This window comes from Prionailurus bengalensis, chromosome C2 (genome assembly GCF_016509475.1).
Source record: "Prionailurus bengalensis isolate Pbe53 chromosome C2, Fcat_Pben_1.1_paternal_pri, whole genome shotgun sequence".
NCBI classification, from domain to species: Eukaryota; Metazoa; Chordata; class Mammalia; order Carnivora; family Felidae; genus Prionailurus; species Prionailurus bengalensis.
In genome coordinates this window covers 108115721-108137986 of record NC_057350.1, presented here as the reverse complement: position 1 = coordinate 108137986, position 22266 = coordinate 108115721, and the positions used below count along the sequence as shown (strand labels likewise).

The window sequence follows — 22266 nt, the reverse complement described above, 5'->3', positions numbered from 1 at the left end:
TTTTATAAAGTCCTTTTTCCATTTGGGTCATATTTATAGCCTAATTGTACTCTCCCCCCAACCTAAATCTGGGTAGTTTATACACTATCTTGAATGTGTCCATATTAGTTTTTTGGCAAATTTGTTCCCTGGAGAGACAGCCTTACCCCCTCAACCATGGCTAAACAGTAACTGAATTTTTTACAGAGTGGAAATGGACTAAAATACAATGTATCTCAGACTTTTTGTGGCTGGGTAATCCAAATACCCGAGTTTCCTACGTAAGTGTAGTGCTCACTCCCACATTTATTGGCAAGGATGGAGTGTATAATTCCCTCTAGGGCACCAGGGGGAAAAGTTCTTTAGGACTCTTCAAGGTGACCTGCACTCAATGGGCACTAATAAAACATTGCTGGTTTATTCTACTATGCACCGGTAGATCTATTAAATAAAAATACATATGAACCAGTGGACTTAATTGAACCACTATTGGGATACCACCTGTGGAAAAAATTGAAGCTCTTTGGGAGGTTTCAATAAACATAATTAACTCAGGAAGCCAATTTATTCTGTGAAAATTAGCCTCTAGCTTCCAACTTCGGGTTAGAGTATTCCCTGGTTTCTTCACATTAGAAAATTCTAGAATAACAACATTTATTTACGTTACGCTTTGGATAACACTACTGCGCATCAAAATTTTCTCATTTTATTCACCTGTATTATAAATACCCACTGACTAGGTTAGACCCATTTGGGTTCTAGAAAATTTAAATAAAGTTCTCGGATAGATTTTCCTTTGAAAGAAAGGATTAAAGATTCTTTTCAAGGAGCATCTTTTTCACACAGTGTGAAAGAACTACAGGCGTTCCCATGGGAATTGGCCGCATACATTTCAGCCCTTCCCACAAGATGTCTATTGTTCCCTGTGCGTCTCTTGGTTTCCTCTGCCATGACATCTTGCTATATTCACTTCTACTGAAAGCCTCTGAGGCTGGGTTGTTCCAAACGATGCTAAAGGACTCAGTCCTTGGTTTTTTTCTAGAATTCATACTAAGTTTGTAGCGGGCTAATTATCATAAGCACATACAAAAATAGGCTTGGTGACTTACTGAGGCAACAGTTCAAAAAACATATTTTATTTTGAATACATATCGCAACTTATTGAAGCACAAATAGGAAATACTTTCTTTCATTGGAAATGAGGGAAACATCTTCAAGTCTAACAAACTTTCTAAACCAAGAATTTGCGATCTATAATAATGACTTCATAGTGTATCCATTTTTGTAAATTTTGACTTTGCAGGTCATATTTTCCTAATTGATATAAATCTTTGTATAAACTGAATAAATATTATATAAATATAAATATGAGTAGTTAATATAAATCTTGCTAAAATTTTTTAATTCCAATTTTGTAGGGTTTTTCCCCCAGAAAACATACCCAAGCTCTCAAATTACAAAGAAAATTCACTGTTAAATGTGTCTTTATTTACATTTAAATTCCATATACTAAACACCTGCATTGACCAATTCAAATAATGTCTTAAGTATTTTTTTCTATTCCTTAAATTGAAAACATACATGCTTCAATTTAAAATGTCATGGAATCCAATGATTGGTTACTATAGCAATTTAAATATGTATTTAGAAGAACAAAAAAGTAGTTAGATTCAATTATGATTTGTAAGATAACTAAAATAAATATCAAAGGAAAAAATGACAGCAACAATAAACAGTAATGGTGACTGCTCAACCCACTGACTGGAAAGATGCGTGAATTTTCTTTGAAAACCATAGGCAGGGCCAGCTTCTTTGCTGGTTGTAAGATGTTTCTTGAGGTAAACAAAAGTGTGAAATAGAAATGAGCCCAGACAGTTAAGGAATAAAACAAAAATGCACATACTATGAATCTAGAAGCACAAATTTCTGCTCCTGAGGCCTAGAGACATGTTTTAATAACCCACAGAGAGGTGGCTTTTTTACCCTAATAACCGAAAAGCATGCATACAGGGCTAGACACACAACTCCCAAATGTGCTTTATCTGCATAATCAGCCAGCCCCTGGAAGTTTCTCTGCCCCACTCCCGCAGCCCACTCCTTCATCACTGCAGCTGCTGACATTTACTTTAATTAGCTTTTGTTTTTGCTGAACAAAAGGACAGGGGAAAAGATAGCCATACCTCTTAGCACAGGAAACTCTGGCCATCATAGGAAATAGAAGGCAGAATGCTTGATCTTTAGAGTAATTCGGCTGGAACCCATGACCATGCTCAGAGGCAGCCCCGTAGCCCCTGCCCCTTCCTGTCCTGTCCTGTCCTGCTGGCAGGCGCCGTGCTTCCCTGCACTGCTTGTCAGGCTGGCTGTACACTTGATTCCCTCCCCTGGACTCACCGTGTGGAATCGGGCAAATGAGTAACTTCTCTCTCTCTCCCAGCCTTCTGCTTAAAGCTAACAATTGGCACAAAGCTTCACCTCTTTCTACAGTAGGTTTATAGGAGCTTCTCTGAGCAGATCGGTAGTTTGAGAGTATTAGAAGATTTGCCTAACAACCGGTAACTTAGCTTCCATTAATGAATAACTCACTTTAAGGAATCAAGGAAGTTTTAGGTTAATATCAGATGTAGAGCCTTTTATCAGGCAGGCATCAGTGAAAGGCTTGGTGTGGAATGGAAAGAGGGAAGTAGTGGAATGAGATAGTATTTAAACCAAAGACGATGGAAGAAAATACCACAAGAGAAACAAAATGGCATGTCTAAAGGAACAAAGTCTAACTCTGCTATTGGTATTGCTAGTGAAACACTGAACAACTGAACAAAGCATCCCAAGTACCACTGGGGATTTCTCCAGGCCAGCACTGCTCTTTCTTGCACCAATCCAAGTTGCTAATTCACTTCCTTTTGCCATCCAAATATAGAACTCCTCTTCTCAGGCCTAATACACTGGGGATCCCTTATGAGCAGTCTTACATCTCTCTCTCTTTTAAGGAGAATGCTCTCCAAACCTCTAATGCATAAATTAATTGGTGGTACCCAGTAGATTGTTATATCTGGAGGCTATCCTCTCCCCTTTTATGTATATGACATGGGCTTTCTCCCCTTATTGATCTGAGGTTTTGCCTACACATAAAGCAACAGAATATTTCGGAACCTCTTCTAACTAGCTTTCAGTCAAACTAAGTGTACGAATGTGTGGGAAGAATAAGGTGTAAGGTACATATCTGGAAATATTGATATTTCTATGTCATTGGCAATTGTGCTGCCATGTACACAAATTTCTGGCTCAATTAATAGGCACACTTCTGGGGTGAAGAGGACTTTGTCCTGTGTTTACCACCCAACACCCACTTATCTGGTAAAAACTGTACCCAAATTTCCCTTGGGAAGCAACATTCTTTGGGCAGAGCTCACTCAGATAAAACATGTTGGTCTTAGCCAATCAGAGAGATGACATTCTCCTGATCATAGTGATTGACTCAGAGAATGAGGTGTGACCCTTCCAGGCCAGCGAGAGTCATGAGAAAGATGAATGTTTGGCATTGAGGGGACAGAGTCTTTCCTGCTAGATTTGATGACAAGAAGATAGAAGGTCTGGTTACCCTTGCCACATGGCCACCAAGAAACCAAATCCTAGTGACTTTGTTTAGGCCACTTAAACCAGCTGCCCTTGAAGTTGACAAGATCCACCCTTCACTGTGGACCAAGTGCTTAATAGCTTAAGTGATTTTACATTGGGTTTTCTGCCATTTGCCATTGAAAAAGTTCTGCTTGGCTAAATTAGCCAAACCCCGGGTTGTGAGAAGGTTCTTCTGGGTCCTCACAGTGCAGTTCCTTGCAAAGGAAGATGCACTAGGAGATGTATTAGGAACCAACTATGACAAATGAGCCCCTTCAATAACAATCACAGGCTTTCATGGACAGCCAGTGAGGCAGGAAAGACCTAGAAACGAATGTAGTCATTCCGTATACCTAAAGTGTGACTTCCTAAATTGATTCTTTTAACCAACAACATGTTCACTTCCCCCAAATACTTCCACTTTAACCACCTAGACTTGTCTGGTAGTTTCTAGCTACATACTGTTTGAACTCAATAAACCTGATCACGGAATCCATCCATCCATGTGGAATTTTATTAATTCCTCTGAGTAATCAGTTACACAGAACATGGCTTTATCTTTATTTTTCCCCCCCTTCTGTTTCTGCACATTCCCTAAACCCTTTGGTAAGCTTGAAATAAAGAGCATTCTCTCTAACCACAAAGTTGTATTAAGATGCTTCCTTTACAAGAAATACATACATTTTAAAGCAGATTTAAGTGGGCAAATTACATATAAACACAGAATTTTTAGATGATTTCATTTTCTAAAAATAGATTTTCTACCTGAAATCAGTGACACTCCTTCAGATACACCATTTCTGTGTTCAGCCTCCCAGCTTTGCAAGAGTTCATTATAGGCACAGAAAAACCCAGATATATTCAGAAACTCCCTATTGGTTCAGTAACATAGCATGTGGCTTGGACTGTGAGAATCAAGGGGGTTTTTGTTTTGTTTTGTTTTGTTTTGTTTTGTTTTGTTTTGAACAGGGAAATCAAGACCTGTGGCTAAGGTTTATTCAGTTTGACTCATTTTAATAGAGAATAATTTGATTAAAAAATGGTAGTAAAAGTAATGTCTTTGCCCTCATATTTGAGATAATTCATCATTCTCCTAAACTAACTCGTCCTTCTGTTTCTTATCTTGGTGAAGGGCCCTCACAATCCACCAAGCACACAAACTAGAAGGCTGTGCATTATCCTTTATTTCTCTTTTCTTTTCCCGCTCACAGCCAATGATCTTAGATTCTGTCCATTCCATGTCCTCAGCATTCTGCATGGTCTATAGTGGATACATCCTAAGATTACCCTCAATGATCCATTTTCTAGTCTTTAGAACTTGGAGTTTTCTACTCTTCAGTATGGGTGGGACTTGTGACTTGCTTTTAACAAATAGCATATGACGCAGATGATGGACTGTCACTCCTGCGATTACCATATGTTATATGATTCCATCTTGCTGTCAGACTCATTCTAAAGATTCTCCTTGCTGGTTTGATGAAAAAATAGGTCATGTTGAGAAAGCCCACATGACAAGGAACTATGGGTGGCCTCTAGGAGCTTAAGGTGGCCTCCAGCCAATAACCAGCATGAAGCAGGGCCCTCAGTCCTACAAACACAAGGAAATGAATTCTTCAAACAACCGGAGTGAAGTTAGAAGAGGACTCTTTCCCCAGTTAAGCCTTCAGATGGGAACACAGCCCAACTAATACCTTGATTAAGTGTATTGGGACACCCTGAGCAGAGGACCCACCTAAGCCTACCTGGACTCCAAACCCATAGAAAATGTGGACTAATAAATATGTATCATTTTGAGCCATTTAGTTCATGGTAGTTTGTCACATAGCAATAGAAAACTAACACATAACTACTCCCTCTCTCCACTGTGATAGCTAGATAGCTATTGTTTCTGTTAAATCCTTCATTCTCTCCTGTCTGGATATTGACAGGAGTCTTGTAGCAGGTCTCACTACCTCCACAACAGCCCTTTCAACTCTGCCATCAAATCAGCTTTCTAGAATAAAGTACGATATGTAACTCTTTTGCTTAAAATTAATAAGTGGCATCCCATTGCCTGAGGATGACATATAAACCTCATGGCTTGGCACACAAAGGAGTTTGTAATGTGGCCCCCACCCCCCTCCAGCTTTGCTTCCACCACTCATGTACACACAACCCTGTGCAGTGGGGTCAGTACCTTCAGAATGTATCTAGGAACCCATCACCTTTCACAATCTTTGCTACCACTACTACAGTGATCAAAACATTATCATCTCATGTCTTGCTTAGATTATTGCAATAGCTTCCTGGATTTTGCCCTTGTCTTGTTACAATATGGTCTTAGCAGAATATCCAGATAATCCTATGAAGAGACAAGACAGAACTGACTCCCTTCTGCCCAATTCTCTGCAATGGAATGACTCTCCATCTCACCCTGAGTCAGAGCCAAAGTCCTTTCAAGATCAGCAAAGCCCTGTACAACAAAGCTTCCCCCTTTTCCCTCCATGCCTTCAAATTCATCTCATACCACTCTTGCTTTTGGTTGCCCTGCTCCAGCCACACTGGAACTATACAGGGACTAGGTTTTAATTCATCTGAGGACTCCAGCACTAAGCTAGTAGGCTACTATCTGGCACAAAGGAGGGATTCAATAAAAATTTCATGATTGAAGACTTCCTTTATAAAAGCACCAATAAAATAATAATTATATAATTGAAAAGAATTATGATGCAGAAATAAAGAGATGGATAGCAAAGAAATACACTTGGTGAGATATAATTATTTTCTTGGTATGTTGGTAACATTTTCTTTTTAATTTCCCCATACTGCTAAAGAAGAAGGGGGCATATCCTTTTGCTGAAAAACTCTAACATGACTGATTGGAAAAACAGAGAGAAGACACAAATTACCAATATCACAAATAAGAAAGTTGACATTACTACAGATTCTACAGCTATATTAAAAGAAGAATAAGGAAATATTATGGAAATTTTATATCAATAAATCTGATGACTTAGATGAAATTAATAAATTCCTTGAAGGACAAAAGCTGTCAACACTTATCCAAGAAAAAATAGATAACCAGAACAGCCTTATATTTATTTACTTAAAAATTGGAATTACAGAATGAAACTGGACTTTCTTACACCATAAACAAAAATAAACTCAAAATGGATTAAAGATCTAAATATGAGACCTGATGGGTAATCTGGAAGAAATGGACAAATTCCTAGAAACATATACACTACCAAAAGTGAAACAGGAAGAAATAGAAAATTTGAACAGACTCATAACCAGTAAGGAAATTGAATTAGTAATCAAAAATCTGCCAAAAAACAAGAGTCCAGGGCCAGATGGGTTTCCAGGGGAATTCTACCAAACATTTAAGGAAGAGTTAACACCTATTCTCTTGAAGCTGTTCCAAAAAATAGAAATGGAAGGAAAACTTACAAACTCTGTCTATGAAGCCAGCATTACCTTGATTCCAAAACCAGACAGAGACCACACTAAAAGGAGAACTATAGACCAGTTTCCCTGATGAACACGGATGTAAAAATCCTCAACAAGATATTAGCCAACTGGATCCAACAATACATTAAAAAAATTATTCACCACGACCAAGTAAGATTTATACCTGGGCTGCAGGGCTAGTTCATATCTGCAAAACAATTAACGTGATTCATCACATCAATAAAAGAAAGGACAAGAACCATATGATCCTCTCAATAGATCCAGAGAAAGCATTTGACAAAATACACCATCCTTTCTTGATGAAAACCGTCAATAAAGTAGGGATAGAAGGAGCATACCTCGAGATCATAAAAGCCGTACATGAATGACCCAATGCTAATATCATCCTCAGTGGGGAAAAACTGACAGCTTTCCCCCTAAGGTCAGGAACAAGACATGGATGTCCACTCTCACCACTGTTATTCAACATAGTATTGGAAGTCTTAGCCTCTGCAATCAGACAACACAAAGAAATAAAAGGCATCCAAATTGGCCAGGAGGAGGTCAAACTTTCACTCATTGCACATGAAATGATACTCTATATGGAAAACCCAAAAGATGCCACCAAAAAACTGCTAGAACTGATTCATGAGTTCATCAAAGTTGCAGGATATAAAATCAATGCACAGAAATCGGTTGCATTCCTATACACCAGCAATGAAGTGACAGAAAGAGAAATCAAGGAATCCATCCCATTTACACTTGCACCAAAAACCATAAAATACCTAGGAATAAATCTAACCAAAGAGGTGAAAAATCTATCCACTGAAAACTATAGAAAGCTTATGAAAGAAATTGAAGAAGACACACAAAAAAAATGGAAAAAGATTCCATGCTCCTGGATAGGAAGAACAAATATTGTTAAAATGTTGATACCACCCAAAGCAGTCTACATATTCAATGCAATCCCTATCAAAATAACATGAGCATTCTTCACAGAGCTAGAACAAATAATCCCAAAATTTGTATGGAACCAGAAAAGACCCCGAATAGCCAAAGCAATCTTGAAAAACAAAACCAAAGCAGGAGGCATCACAATCCCAGACTTCAAGCTCTATTAAAAAACTACAATCATCAAGACAGTATGGTACTTGCACAAAAACAGACACTCAGATCAGAATAGAATCAGAATCAGAACAGAATAGAGAACCCAGAATTAGACCCAGAAACGTGTGGCCAACTAATCTTTGACAAAGCAGGAAACAATATCCTATGGAATAAAGACAGTCTTTTCAGCAAGTGGTGCTGGGCAAACTGGACAGCAACATGCAGAAGAATGAACCTGAACCACTTTCTTACACCATACACAAAAATAAACTCAAAATGGATGAAAGACCTAAATGTAAGACAGGAAGCCATCAAAATCCTTGAGGAGAAAGCAGGAAAAAAACCTGTTTGATCTTGCCCACAGCAACTTCTTACTCAGCATGTCTCTGGAGGCAAGTGAAACAAAAGCAAAAATGAACTACTGGGACCTCATCAAAATAAAAAGCTTCTGCACAGCAAAGGAACAATCAGCAAAACTAAAAGACAACTGACAGAACAGAATGGGAGGAGATAGTTGCAAATGACACATCAGATAAAGGGTTGGTATCCAAAATCTATAAAGAACTTCTCAAACTCAACAGCCAAAAAACAAATAATCCAGTGAAGAAATGGGCAAAAGACATGAATAGACACTTCTCCAAGGAAGACATCCGGATGGCCAACTGACACATGAAAAAATGCTCCACATCACTCATCATCAGGGAAATACAAATCAAAACCAAGATGAGATATCACCTTACACCTGTCAGAATGGCTAACATTAATAACTGAGGCAACAACAGATGTTGGCGAGGATGTAGAGAAAGAGGATCTCTTTTGCACTGTTGGTGGCAATGCAAACTGGTGCAGCCACTCTGGAAAACAGTATGGAGGTTCCTCAAAAAACTAAAAATAGAAATGCCCTACAACCCAGCAGTTGCACTACTAGGCATTTATCCAAGGGATACAGGTGTGCTGTTTTGAAGGGACACATGCACCCCATGTTTATAGCAGCACTATCAACAATAGCCAAGTATGGAAAGAGCCCAAATGTCCCTCAATGGATGAATGGATAAAGAAGATGTGGTATATATATACAATGGAGTATTACTTGGCAATCAGAAAGAATGAAATCTTGCCATTTGCAACTATGTGAATGGAACTGGAGGGTATTATGCTAAGTGAAATTAGTCAGAGAAAGACAAAAATCATATGACTTCACTCATATGAGGACTTTAAGAGACAAAACAGATGAACAAAAGGGAAGGAAAACAAAAATAATATAAAAACAGAGAGGGAGACAAAATAGAAGAGACTCATAAAAATGGAGAACAAACTGAGGGTTGCCACAGGGGTTGTGGGGGGGGATGGGCTAAATGGGTAAAGGGCATTAAGGAATGTACTCCTGAAATCATTGTTTCACTATATGCTAATTTGGATGTAAATTTTAAAATAAATAAATAAATAAATAAATAAATAAATAAGAGGCCTAAAACCATAAAATTCTTAGAAGAAAACAAATGCAGTAATTTCTTTGACATCAGCCATAGAAACACTTTTCTAGATTATCTTTCCTCTGGCAAGGGAAACAAAAACAAAATTAAACTATTGGGACTACACAAAACAAAAAGCTTCTGCACAGTAAAGGAAACCATAAACAAAATAAGGCAACGTACCTAATGGGAAAAGGTATTTGCAAATGATATATCCAACAAAGAGTTAGTATCTAAAATTTATAAAGAGCTTATACAACTCAAGACCAAAATAAAACAAATCATCCTATTAAAAAATGGGCAAACCTGAATAGACATGTCTTCGACATACGGACAGACCACAGATGGCCAAGAAGCATGTGAAAAAATTGTCAACATCATTAATCATCAGGAAGATGCAAATTAAACCATAGTGATACCTGTCAGACTGCCTAAAATCAAAAACACAAGAAATAACAAGTGTTAGTAAGGATATGGAGAAAGAGGAATCCTGCTATTGGTGGGAATACAAATTGTTGCAGCCACTATGGAAAATAGTGCTGAGATTCCTCAAAAAATTGAAAATAGAATTACCATATGATCCAGCAATTTCTCTGCTGGATATTTACCCAAAGAATACAAAAACACTAACTCGAAAAGATATGTGCATCCCTATGTTTATTTCAGTGTTATTTACAACAGCCAAGATATGAAAGCACCTCAAGTGTCTATTTACAGATGAATGGAAAAAAGAAGATATGATATACAATATGTAGATATATAAATAATATATATAACATATATGCTATGGAATATTACTCAGACATAAAAGAGAATAAAATATTGCCATTTATAACAACATAGGTTCACCAGAGAGTATAATGCTAAGTGAAATAAGTCAGGGAAAGACAAATACCATATAATTTTACTCATATGTGGAATTTAAGAAACAAAACAAAGAAAAAAAAGAAAAAAGAGACAAGCAGAAAAACAGACTCTGAAATACAGAGAAGAAACATGGTTGTCCGAGGGGAGGGGAGCAAGAAGACTATAAAATAAAGGAAATTAAGAATTTATCTCAGGGTGCCTGGGTGGCTCAGTCAGTTGAGCGATTGACTTTGGCTCAGGTCATAATCTCATAGTCCTGAGCTCAAGCCCCGCATTGGGCTCTGTGGTGACAGCTCAGAGGCTGGAGCCTTTTTTGAGTTCTGTGTCTCTCTCTCTGCTCCTCTCCTGCTTGCACTCTCTCTCTCTCTCTCTCTAAAAATAAATAAACATTTTAAAAAAAATTTTAAAAAGAACATGCTTATCTCAATGAACACTGAGTAAGGTATAGAATTGTTGAATCATTTTATTGTACACCTGAAACTAATATAAGACTGTATGTTAACTATACTTGAGGGGCTCCTGGGTGGCTCAGTCAGTTAAGTGTCTGACTTCAGCTCAGGTCATGATCTCACAGTTCGTGAGTTCAAGCCCCGTGTTGGGCTCTGTGCTGACAGTTCAGATTCTGTGTCTCCCCTTTTCTCTGTCCCTCCCCCATTCACTCTCTGTCTCTCTCTCTCTCAAAAATAAAAAAAAAAACTTAAAAAAATTTTAATTGTACTTGAATAAAAATAAATAAATTTTTAAAATCGAAATTGGAATCATACCTAAAAACATTCATCTGAAGAAAATTCAAGGTCCAGATGGTTTCATTGGTATGTTCTACAAAACACTTAAGAAATAAATAATACTAATCATATACAAATTCTTTCAGAAATTTTATTTCACAATAAGGTGCTTTGAGAGCTACTTATATATACATTATCCACAGGTATATAAATATATACTCATATATCTTTTTGTGGCTGCTAGCATTTTATCCTGTGAATACAGCATTTTCTGTGAATCCGTTCTTTTGTTTGGTGAAGTTGTAGGTGCTGAGAAGGATTTTACTGAGAGACATGGTGGGGTTGAGGTTGAAAGAACACACTCAGGCTGGGCTGCCTGGGTTCACATCCAGTCCTACCACTTACTAGCCACGTGACTTCGGGCAACAATTTTACCTTTTTATATACAGGCTTTTGTTGTTGTTGTTGTTTTGTTTTGTTTTTTTAATCTACAAGGCAGGGGTATTAACTGTACCTACTTCCTAGAGTTGTTATGAGGATTACCTGAGGTAATATTTGTGAAGTGCTTAGAAGCATGACTGGAATGTAGTTAAGCGCTACATGAGTGTTTGTTAAATACACACAAAAGGAACATCCTTGTAGGAGTTTCCTGGTGCACAGTTGCCTAGGATGTACACCAGAAGTGAAATTGCTGGGTCATAAGATAGGCTTTCTCTCTTTTAATTTCAACCTCTCCTTATCCGTATGTTTTGGATATGTCTTTTTACATCATATGGCTCTTTCCCTCCTCAATCTGATCATTTTGTCTTTTGATGAGAATATTTACATCATGTTCATTTCATCTAATTATATATTTGGGTTTATTTTTTTTTAATTTTTTTTTTAAACGTTTATTTACTTTTGAGAGAGAGAGAGACAGAGCATGAACGGGGGAGGGTCAGAGAGAGAGAGGGAGACACAGAATCTGAAACAGGCTCCAGGCTCTGAGCTGTCAGCACAGAGCCCGACGCGGGGCTCAAACTCACGGACCGTGAGATCATGACTTGAGCCGAAGTCGGACGCTTAACCGACTGAGCCACCCAGGCGCCCTTTATATTTGGGTTTAAATGTATCATCTTAGTATTTGTTTTCTATTTGTTCTATTTGTTTTATGATTCTTTTTCTCTCTTTTCTTGCTCTTAGTTTGATAGAGCATATTTTATTCCTCTTTTCTCCTCAGTAAGCTTGGAAATTATGTGCTCATATACTATTCTTTAGTTCTTCCTTGGAGAGTGTAATTTGTATAGATGTGTACTATGTTGTATGTATATATATAATGTGTGTGTATGCATGTATGTACCTCCACATCTTGGCTCACACCTGGATACTTTATTAACTTTCTGTCTTTTCAATGCCTCTAAACACAGTTTTTCTCCAAATACCTAAATTTACATATTTTATCCAGAATTTATTGTCCTCTGTAGACGGACTGATCAGATTTACCTAGATTAAGAGGGTGGAAGTCTAACACAGTTAAGTTTTAACCTCTAAAATGCATTGTTGTTTCATAAGATAAATTGTCTACACATGCACTGAGATTGTACTAAAATGGCATTTACAGATATTTTTGTATCATTTCTACAAACTGAGCTTTTAAAGTTTCAGGAGTTTATATTGTGAAGACACTAAAAAAAATCAATAGCTTGCCTTGAAAAATTTCTGAATTCCATTTATGATTTACCAGCATACATAACTTGGTTCTTTATAAACTATAGTACTGCACTTGCCAGGGACACATCTTACCTACCTCCTTTGTCCTTGAGCCATAATAGACTTCCACCCACATTTTCAAGGACAAAACAATGGCTAGCTTTCTTAACTAAAGGGGATTTCAGAAAACAACTAATAAGGCTGATATGAAACATATGCTATAAAGGTAAGACCGTGAAATTAAACATTGTTTTATGTCGGTACTATTGTCCATTTCTTTACTACCCCATAAAGAATGGTTTGTAGGTTGGATATGACCCCCATCCCTAATGTGCTTCATTATTAAAACAACACTTAATTAAATGGTGGACAAAGCCAGAAACATGCCATGGTTTAGGGAAATCTCTTAGGTTATTTTCAGATGTTTCTAGTTTGGCAAAAGCCAAAGCATATTTTGTTGAGCACATTTTATTCCTATGTGTATTATAAGGGAAATCTAACCCATGTGTTTTATTTCATTAATATTTTGCCAAGTTAAATGGTTCTTTTGCAAGACATATTTAATGTTAAGTTATTTTTATGAGGCTTTTTCCCTTGGATTATGAATTCATATGTCACCTAAAGTAAGTATACTTTGATCCAAATATCTTGTAGTTATGAAGTCAGAAACCCACAAAACCTGGGTGATTTCCCAACAGTGCCAAATATAATATTTCATTTCTACCACTAACATCATGATTTTTTCCTCATATTTGTCAATCAGCACTTTATTGAGAAAACAACAGAGTTGTTCTCCTTTTTAAGCCCTGATTTTGACAAATGTCCAAATGAGGCCAGGGCTCCATTCGACATGGGCCACTAACTCCAAATCATGGGCATACATCTAAGCGTATGGTTTGTATACTGACTAAATGACATCTGCAGTTACTTAAAGGTATGATATAAGTTGGCACATCAGAGAACTTGATGAATATTAATCTGTAAGAGTGGCAAAAATGACAGGGGAAGATAAGGGGCAATGGGAATTTTCAATCAGTGCTGGTGGGGTGCAAATTAGCCAACCGCTGAGGAAAACAATGATTATCTAGCAAAGTTGCAGATGTGCATGCCCTCTCACCCAGTATTCCAGTCCCAGATATAGTCCCAAAGAAATTTGCACATGTGAACCAGGAGACATACGCAAGAAAGTTCGTAATGTCATAATAAGAAACTGGAAACAATGTAAGTATTAATCAATAGGAAAAATGAATATGCATGTTGTGATATCCATACAATATGATTGTAAAAAAACAATGGAAATGAATAAGATATAGACACGTTACACTATCAATGTGGACAAGTCTCAGAAACAGAGTGTTGAATGATAAAGACCAAAGTCATAGTAGAAAAAAATGCAGCATTATTGCCTTTATATGAAGTTTAAAAATCTGTAAAAACAAAGAAGTTAGTGGTTAAGAATATATAAACAAAAGTCATGGAATAATATAAATACAATTGAGGACAGTCATTATTTCGCGTGGGTGATGAAAATCAGAAGGGATAAGGGGAGCCTGGGTGGCTCAGTCGGTTGAGTGTCCGACTTCAGCTCAGGTTAAGATCTCTCGGTTCGTGGGTTCGAGCCCCACATCAGGCTCTGTGGTGAATGCTTGCTCAGAGCCTGGAGCCTGCTTCAGGTTCTGTGTCTCCTCTCTCTGCCCTTCTTCCTCTCATGCTGTCTCATTCTGTCTCTCAAAAATAAATAAATGTAAATTTAAAAAAATTTTTTTAAAGCAGAAGGGATTAAGAACCTCTAAGATTGCATCAGTGTTCAATTTTTTAAAAACTGTGTGGCGTGTACACAAATTATTGTTTTTAACATTATTGTTATAGTTTAAAATGTGCTATGAATATTATGTTATATTGATTCAACCTTTAAAAACTAATATTTAAAACGCAGATTTAAGCATGCAGTCAACATACTGAATTATTTACCTGCTGCCCCAATTCTTATGAAACCAAAGCAAAAGGTACAGTCTGTCAGAGTTTAGTTATGTGTTTAATGCTTCCCTTCCTGTCCTGAGTTTCAGAAAAAAAAAAATTCCCTTTGCGTTCTTTCTACGTCTTACAGAGCTGGGCTATTTCTTATATTTTCGGATTAGATTAAATACTATCAGGCAACTTCTGTCATTCTGCATAAGTAGTAGTGATTACTCTATCCGAAAAAAAAGTCTATAATAACATGGCATAGTAGTTAATGTTTGACAAGCAAGTCTCAGTGGTGTACTATAACTGTCAGTGCAGCCATTAGGAACATGAAGACACAACGGGCTGAATTCTGCAAGAGAATACAGTTCTCTCTCAGTCAAAACAAGGCTAAACTCTTTCCAAACAATGGGGAATCTCCTTATTGCATAGAATCAATTATTCATAAACCCAGGGTGGCCAGCCTTCTTCCCTCCCCACCCCCTTCCCTTTCCTTTCTCCTTCTCTCTCTTGACCCTCTTCTCTCTCTCCCTTCTCTTCTTTCCTTCCTTTCTTTCACCAACTGTATTAAATATCTGTTATGTGCCAGTTGCTGAATATTCACATAGGCACTAGTGTCCTGAAAGAATTAGCAGGATGTTTGGCATTTTATATACTGCAGTCACACTTCCTTTTTTTTCTCGGGCACAGAACAACCCTAATGTGAACGATCGAATGTATCTTCACAACTTTTGCCGTATTTGTTAGGTGTAGAATTTCTTTTGTCTTTTTTAAACTGTGGGTTTTACAATATATACAGAAGAGTATATAGAATGTATATTTTAAGAAATACAATTTAAGGGATGCTAACAAAATCAACACTCATGTACTCACCATCCAGCTCAAGAAATAAACATTAACTGTAGTCAAAAACGTGTGCCCCTCCCCAATTTTCCCTCCTTGTCTCCATCCAGAAATAATGCACAGTTTGAAATGTGCATCATTCTTTCTTTATAGTTTTATAACCTATGTGTTTATCTAAATAATTCACATTTTAAAATTATTAATTGGGAATATATATTCTTCTGTGATTCAGTGTTTTTCACTCAACATTCTATTTTTGTGATTCATCCAAGGTGTTGTGGTTGATTAAATTTTTACAGCTGTATAGTATTCCATTGTGTACCTTTGTCTCACTTGATTTATCCTTTCTTTAGTGATGGGTGCCTAACTTGTTCGGTTTTGGCTGTGACAGAGAGTCTGCTCTGGGCATCCTTATGCATGTCTCCTGATGCAAGTGTGCAAGTGTTTCTCTTGCATATATATTCAGTAGTAGAACCGTTACATCATAGGATATGCAAACCTCCCACTGCACTGGAAAATGTCTTGATTTACATTTGCATTCACAACGGGTGAGAGTTCTTAGCTCTACATCATTACCAACAGATAACACTGCTTGACTTTTTAATTTTTGCCATCTGATGAGTATGAAGTTGTATCTCTCACCCTGGTTTTACATTTCAATTATTTGATTACTAATGAATTTGAACATCTTTTAATATTTATTGGGCATTTATATTTTTCTTTTGTGAACTTCCTATTCGTGTTTTCTTTTTTTGCTGATTTTTCTACTTGGCTATTTGTCTTTTTTTTTTTAATTATTCAGAAGAGTTCTTTATATGTATTTTTAATATGAGTTCTTTTCTAGATATGTGTATCACAAATATGTCCTCTTGGTTTGTGGTTTGAATTTCACCCTCTTTATGATATTTTAAAATGTCTTTTGAGATCTTGATTTTAATGTGGTCAAAATTATAAATCTGTTTGTATATGCTTTGTGCTTTTTGTTTCTTTTTAAAGAAATTCTTCCCTACACAGAGACCATAAATATATTCTACTTTACTGTCTCTTAAAAGTTTTAAAACTTTTGCATTTCTCATTTAAGTCCTTAATGCACAAGGAATTGATTGTTCTGTATATATGAGGATCTGTTTTATCTTTCCCCATATTGTCAACCAATAGCCAGAGAACCGTTCATAGGATTCATCCCTTCTCTAGTAATCCACACTGCCATATCAATCTATGCCATTTCCTTCTGGGGAATGCTTTGTTTCTGGGTTCTGTGTTTTGTTCTTTTAGATACAGTCTATCTTTATACCAATGGCACATTGTCTTAATTACTATATCTGGTAGAGCAACTTGCTTCATCATTTTCTCTTTCAAAACTATATTGGCTATTCTTGGCCCTTTGAATTTCCACATAAGTTTGAAAATAAGATTGTGACTTCCATGTAAAACTCTATAGATTTTGATTGGAAGAGCATGAAATTTACAGTTAATTTGAGAATTAATACTTATACAGTATTGAATTTCCCTATCCATAGTATATGATAACACCTAAATTATTTTGATCTTCTTTAATGTTTTTCAATACGTTAGTTTTTCATGTACAAATTATACGTTTTTTAAATGTCAAACACTTTTAAAACATCATTATTAATGTATAATTGGTACACAAAAAGCTGCACCTATTTAATGTATACGACTTGATGAGTTTGGACATACACATACACTCTTTCATGAAACTATAACCACAGGCAAGGTTATAGATGTATCTATCACCTCTAAAAGTTTTCTTGTGCTCCATTGTCTTTGGTTTTGCTTTTGTGGTAAGAATACTTAACATGAGATCTTCCCTCTGAACAATTTTTTAAGTGCACAATACAATATTGTTAATTATAGGAACTATGTTGCACAGCATATATCTAGAACTTAATCATCTTGCATTATTGAAACTTTACACCCATTGGACAATAACTCCCCATACACTCCTGCCCCCAGTCCCTGGCAACCACCATTCTATGCTGTGCTTCTGTGAGTTTGACTATTTTAGATACCTTATATAAATGGAATCATGAACTATTGGTCTTTCTGCAACTGGCTTATTTCATCTAGTATAGTGTCCTTCAGGTTTATTCAAGTTGTCACATATGGCAACATTGTTGTCTTTTTTAGGGCTGAGTAATATTCCATTGTATGCATATACATGTTCTTTATCCATTAATTCATCAATGGCATTTTGATTGCTTCCATATTTTAGTCTTTGTAAATGATGCTACAGTGAACATGGAAATGCAGATATCTCTTTGCAATCCTGATTTCAATTCTTTTGGATATATACCCAGAAGTGAGATTGTTGAATGAAATGGTTTTACTATTTTTAACATAAACCATATTGTTTCCACAGTAGCTTCACCATTCTACATTCACACCAATGGTATACAAGAGTTTCAGTTTCTTACATGCTTGTCAACATTTGTCATGTTTTCTTGATAATAGCAATCCTAACAGGTGGAGGTAGTATCTCATTGTGGGTTTTTTTGTGTGTTTCCATGATTATTAGTGATGTTAAACACCTTTCCATATACCTGGTGGCCATTTGTATGTCTTCTTGGAAGAAATGTCTATTCAAGTCCTTTGCCCATTTTTTAACTGGGTTATTTGTTTTGTTGTTGTTATCATCTTGCTATTGAGTTGTTGAAGTTTCTTATATACGTTGGATATCAACTCCTTGTCAGATACATGGTTTGAAAATATTTTTTTCAATTCCTTACGTTGCCTTTTTCATTCTGTTGTTTGTTTCCTTTGCTGTTCAGAAGCTTGTTAGTTCCTTATTATTTTTGCTTTTGTTGCCTAAGTTTTTGGTGCCATTTTCAAGAAATTATTGCCAAGACCAATGTCAGGAAGATTTTTCCCCATGTTTTCTTCTAAGAATTTTGCAGTTTCAGATATTATATTTAAGTTTTAATAAATTTGAGTTTATTTTTGTGTATTTTACAAGGTAAAGGTCCAGTCACTTTATTTTTATTGCTCTTATAAATAATGGACGTATAAACTGATAAACTGCTTTGGAAAACCATGTGACACTACTGAGAGCCTAGCAATTCCAGCCCTAAGTACATACCTAAGGGAAGCTCTTGGACATGGACACCAGGAGACCTGTAACAGCAGCATTACTCATGATATTAAAAAATGAAAACAGTTTAAATGTCCGTGAAAAGTAAGGTGAATAAACTATCGTGGGATATTCACTGGAACAGTACATAGGAGTGAAAATATAAAAACTAAATCTATGCCTATTGATATGGGTCAATACTAAAATCATAATATTGAGTGGAAAAGGCGAGTTACAGAGAATCCATGTGGTGTGATTCCCTTAATATAAAATTGACGTTCAGGACATTTAGATAATATATTATGTAGAGTACATGCATGCATAGTAAGATTATAAAGAGAGGCAAAGGAATGATCACCATGAAGCTCAGTAAAATAGGTACCTGGGAAGGGGTGGGTTGAACAGGGTTGTGTTGAGGGGGCACACTGGCAGCTTCAAAATACTAGTCATTTTTTTTAAAGTGTATTTGTTTTGAGAGAGGGAGAGGGAGGGGAAAAAAGGAGGGAGAAAGAGAGAATCTTAAGCAGGCTCCATGCCCAACAAGGAGTCCAACACAGGGCTCTATCCCACAAACTGTGAGATCATGACCTAAGTTGAAATCAAGAGTCGGCTGCTTAACTGACTGAGCCACCCAGGTGCCCCATCTTCTATTTCTTAAGCTGGCTGGAGGGTACACACGTACATTTATACATTTTTTAAAATACACATAAATCTGTCTGTGTGTGTAACTATGCATGCCATACATAGAGGGTATGCATACCTTTGATGCATGTTATAATTTGTTTAAAAGTCTTCATAAAAATTTAATTAAAACTTTCAACAGTTGTTGGGGCGCCTGGGTGGTTCGGTCGGTTGAGTGTCCGACTTCGGCTCAGGTCATGATCTCACGGTCCGTGAGTTCGAGCCCTGCATCCGGCTCTGTGCTGACAGCTCGGAGCCTGGAGCCTGTTTCGGGTTCTGTGTCTCCCTCTCTCTCTGCCCCTCCCCCATTCATGCTCTGTCTCTCTCTGTCTCAAAAATAAACAAACATTTAAAAAAAACCTTTCAACAGTTGCAAATTAATTTTTGGTAATCCAAAGAGCATTTTCGTGGTATTATGACAACTTATTAATGTGCTAGCACCTCAAGAGTATGTTCTCGGTCTGAGCTTCTTTGTACCTCTGTATACAGCAAGACACTAATGAACGCCAGTGATGTGCTTTTAGATCCTTTCGGCTGTATACTGCAAAATTTTGAAATTAACATTTTCTGATTGCTCTAAGAAAGAGATTCACAGATGCTTGCAAGGTCCTTATGCAGACCTGGGTCTGGCCCCCATGCAAGCATTAAGCAGTGCACAATATGTGTCGTTGAAACACAGCATGGAAAAAAAAATCTGTTAGATCTTAACTTTTTTCTCCTCTCAGGCTTATGGCTGAAGAACTTCCCTTAGCCCATCTGACAAATGTAAATGGGATAAGTGACAAATTTAAAAATCTTTCTTTTGTTTTCATGATTTATTCCTATCCTTGTTCTTCCTTTTTTGTTTAAAATCATTTTAAACAGAAACTTACATCATTTCAACACAGACACCAAACTGATAGGCTGAACCGCATGAAAATTTTTTTACCCAAGGAACATATTCTAGCCCAAATTTTTCTAAACTTCAGCCATTTGAAAATCCCTTTATGATTTTTGACATCACCATTTATCACATGCCCTATGACATAAGTAGTACTTTTCTTTCAACTTAATTTGACTCATTTTGCTATCTTTACCTCACTCTAAAAAAGAATATTAGTCAAATCAGGAAGTTGATGTGCTATTTCCGTTTTATCTGGTATTTATGAAAAAGAATCATAACTGTTACTAATTTTAAAAGTTTGTCCATATAACACATTTGACCAAAAGTCATTCTAGGTATATCCATGTGCTACACTTTGGGAAAATCTAATAAAAAATTAGAAAGACCCCCAAAAAAAAAAAGTCTATGTCTCTCCCACCTCCTCTGCCCCAACAGTACATGCTCAACACAAGGGTAACTGGCCGCCAGCTCCAGCCTCAGCATTTGCCAGAGTGCCAATCTTCTCCTTTGTCTGCACAATGTTTCCCATTTGGGTTTGCTTTCTGCCTTTTATTCAGGATGGCCATTTTTCTGTTGCCCAGCTCATTAGAGAAGGGGGTAAATTTATGCCCTGGGAAACCGACACTCCTGCAGCTGCAATGCCAGCCGGTCGGCCAAGATAAAGTAGCAGAGCAGGATTAACAGACTGGTGCTCAAGTTCCCGTTTATACATGGGCCAAGTCACTGGGGGCATGTGTGGCTGCTTTAAAAGTGGGTTGTCAGCCTCCCCATCAGCATCCTGCCAATAGCAGGGTGACAGAAGTCCCCATAGTCTTCTGTGACAATCCAATTCACATGTTTCCTCAGTGATCATCAACCACTTGGGCTTAATTTGCTCACATTCTCCACCAACTTTCCAGCCGGGGCATGCCTGGCTTATTAAGCTCTGTTTCTTTCTTCATGGCATGCCGCATCTCTGATATAGTTTGATTAAAGAGCTTTTTTTTTTTTCTCTTCCTTTTAGCTGTTCTTCAAGGTCAGATGGTTTAGATATTTCCAGAAGGCTGCCACTGCCTCTTAGTCCCACACATGTGTATGTGATGCCATTGGCAGGGGCTTCTAGGCGCATGGCTGGGCCCATTAAGGTTTAGTGAAGCCTGAAAAGGAGAATCAATGTTTCATTTACATCAGAAGGCTCTACATCTCATCACATCCTGGTGGACACAGACAGTACAACATCTTAATACTAATCAGCTCTCTCTGACATTGAATTCTAAGGATCGGTATTTTGAAAACCAACAGTATTAGCTCTGGCCCTCCCCTCTCCTCTCAGACAATCATCTGCCCCTTGCTGGGCTGTACAATTTGACACTCTTGTTCAGCGACTTCTCACTCATTAAACTGATCAAGATACAAAACTTGTTAGTTAATTTTTCATGCACTTGGGGGATCTGGTTGCATATTTTAATGATCTGCTCTCAGAATGTGCTGATCAAACCGCATATTTTGTTGATTTGCTGTGACATATCCTTAACCACAGTGTTGCTCACACAGGGTCTTCGGTGATGTGAGCTGCATCCGAGAAGCGAGGAGTGGATGCCGTGTGTGCTAATTGAGCCATGCAGCTCCGCCGAGGCGTTAATGTGCTCTTTACTGATTGATCTGAATAATAACCATTTGGAATTTTCATACTCTGTACCCCAGGGCTCAGATGGTATCAAAACCAATATTTACTAACGTTGCAGTTGTCCTAGTTAGACCTTAAGGCACTTTTCTCATACGCTTAAGGTTTGGTCATGAAAACTGGAGACTCCACACCACCACCTCCAACACCCACTCATGCTCACCCACACCCTCCCCCATATACTCTGTGCATAAACGAGATAAACAAAAAAATCAGGGAATAATTCAGAATAATAACAGAATATAGAGTAAAGCAGAGAGATA

General features: G+C 37.2%; 1 protein-coding gene across 1 annotated transcript in view; it reads right to left on the bottom strand.

The window, feature by feature from the left end:
- Nucleotides 1-2457, bottom strand: part of VEPH1 (ventricular zone expressed PH domain containing 1) — a 249409-nt gene extending 246952 nt beyond the window's left edge. The window contains exon 1 of the mRNA XM_043595043.1: nucleotides 2160-2457. The gene's annotated coding sequence lies outside the window, so the exon portion shown is untranslated. The remainder of the gene's footprint in view (nucleotides 1-2159) is intronic.
- Nucleotides 2458-22266: the final 19809 nt, after the last annotated feature.